This window comes from Elephantulus edwardii, unplaced genomic scaffold, assembly GCF_000299155.1.
Source record: "Elephantulus edwardii isolate Elephantulus edwardi_28Jun2011 unplaced genomic scaffold, EleEdw1.0 scaffold00032, whole genome shotgun sequence".
Taxonomy (NCBI): Eukaryota; Metazoa; Chordata; class Mammalia; order Macroscelidea; family Macroscelididae; genus Elephantulus; species Elephantulus edwardii.
This window is the reverse complement of record NW_006399782.1, coordinates 1,638,838-1,641,195: the sequence shown is the minus strand read 5'-3', so window position 1 is coordinate 1,641,195 and position 2,358 is coordinate 1,638,838. Positions and strand designations below refer to the sequence as shown.

The 2,358-nt window shown below is 39.4% G+C and overlaps 1 protein-coding gene and 1 pseudogene across 1 annotated transcript in view; both read left to right on the top strand.

Annotated features, from left to right (window-relative positions):
- The window catches only part of PIGX (phosphatidylinositol glycan anchor biosynthesis, class X), a 49,899-nt gene that overhangs the window by 41,617 nt on the left and 5,924 nt on the right, over positions 1-2,358 (top strand). The gene's annotated exons all lie outside the window — the stretch shown is intronic.
- On the top strand, positions 133-577 carry LOC102869010 (annotated as a pseudogene).

Below are 2,358 nucleotides of genomic sequence, written 5' to 3'. Positions count from 1 at the left end.
GAGTCGGAAACGACTCGATGGCACATAACAACAACAACATCCTAGTGAGAGTCATGTGGAATATGACTCTTAAAGATGTGAAATGGCACTCTTTCACCTCCTGTGGCCATCCCCGAAGCAATAGTGTCCAAAATGAAGTTCAATCCTTTTGTGACTTCTGACCAGAGCAAAAATCATAAAAGGCATTTCAATGCACTCTCTCATGTTCGAAGCAAGATTATGTCTTCTCCTCTGTCCAAGGAGCTGAGGCAGAAATACAACATGTGGTCCATGTCCATCTAAAAGGATGATGTTCAGGTTGGACGAGGGCACTATAAAGGTCAGCAAATTGGCAAAGTAGCCTAGGTTTTCAGGAAGAAATATGTCATCTACATTGAATGAGTGCAGCGAGAAAAAGCTAATGGCACAACAGTCCGTGTGGGCATTCATCCTAGCAAGGTGGTTATCACTAAGCTAAAACTGGATAAAGACAGAAAAAAAGATCCTTGAATGTAAAGCTGGAAAAGAAGAAAAAAAAAAAGTCAGAAAAGAAAAGGGCAAGTACAAGGAAGAAACAATTGAGAAGATGCAGGAGTAAAATATTATTATACACAACTTCATTAAAAACTGAAAATGAAAAAAAGAAGATGTGAAATGGCAAAGGAAAAAATACCCATTTGGTTTTCCTTTCTGAATAAAATTTTCTTTTTATGTGGAATTTTTTATGCTTTCCAACAAATTATATTAACTTCATTATATTTCATATATAAGAGGGGAAAAAGGAAAACAAAACTCTCAAGTAATAGTATTTTAATTGTGATAAAATTACTAGACCATTAGATTGCTATTCTATATATAAATCTATAGCCTTTCAGGCCATTTTTGTGAGTTTGGCCCTTCTGACTTTACTACCAAAGAACAAATAGATATGTCTTGGAGAGGATGTAGCCAGAGTGCTCCTTGGAGGCAAAGATGATAAACTTCATCTCACATACTTTGGATATGTTGCTAGGAGAGGGACATCATGTTTGGGAAGTTGGAGAGATGAAGAAAGAGGGGAAGATCTTCAACCATTTGGATTGAAAATTACTTCAGCAGTGGGCTTGGGTGGGTCCGAGATTGTGAGGATGGCATAGAATAGGACATAGAGGCTCTATGATATATACCCAACAGTTCCTAACAATAACAACTTGGATTTTAGTTATTAAATTGGGAATAACGTTAAATACCAAAATGTTCCTTAGAAGAATAGACTTTATCTCATGTACTTTGAATATGTTGACAGGGCAAATCAGTTTCTAGAGGACAGCATGCTTCGTAAAGGTCTGATCAGTGAAAACGAGGAAGACCCTCAATTTCATAGATTGACAGTGGCTTTGACAATGACCTGAAATGTGACAATAATTGTGAAGATGGTACAGAATCTGGGCAGTGTTCATACTGTTGTACACAGAGCCAGTAAAAGTTGAAACTGATCTGGCAGTACCTACCAGTATTAGATATTGTATTTAACTATGGCTTGATTTAAGGAGTCTACAGTTTTCTTATTTACCATCTCTAGTTAGCACAGTCTACTTTTTTTTCTCTTAACTCAGAGTGGTATATCTTTTAAAAATTGTTTTCTTATCCCATTCTCCTATTTTCAGTTCTCTTTAATGAATGGTTGTAGCATTACTGTTTCTATTTGGTTTTGTTCTAATTCTCTGTAAGGCTTGATTGAATAGCTGTGGTGGCAAGGGTTTAGTGTTCAGAATGGCTTTCCTAGCCATTAACTCTGCCACATGAATGGATGGGGACATGCAAATGAGCGTGTTAGTCTGTCCACAGTGAGGTTGGCTAGTCTCATGAATTGAACTGAGCAGATTCAGCAGCAGAATTTGGGACTCTCACTACCAACAAAGAAGCAGCAGAGAATGCATAGTGTGTGTCCTCTGGGGTTAAAGATCCCTGTGCCAGACAGACAGGAGCCTACAGGAGCAGCAGCAACTGCTGCAGCAGAGAACCAGAGACCCATTGTAAGAGAGATCTGACTTTGGGATGCCTATCCCACAGACCCAGAGCTAAGAACCTTTGCCCAAGTTTGTTGGGGGATGAGGGGGAGAGTCGTAATTGGCAGAACTAAGATTTTCATAACACAGGCTTAAAGCCATGAGGCTGAAGGCTGAAGTGCCTATGAGCACATTTCAGCAGCTGTCCTGACTGAGAAATTATATCCTGCTATGCTATGGACTGTGTGGATCATAACAAACTGTGGCTGACTCTGAGAAGAATGGGAATCCCAGAACACTTGATTGTGCTAATGAGAAATCTATACTTGGACCAAGAGGCAGTCATCAGAACAGAGCAAGGAAACACTGCCTGGTTCAAAAGTGGGAAGGG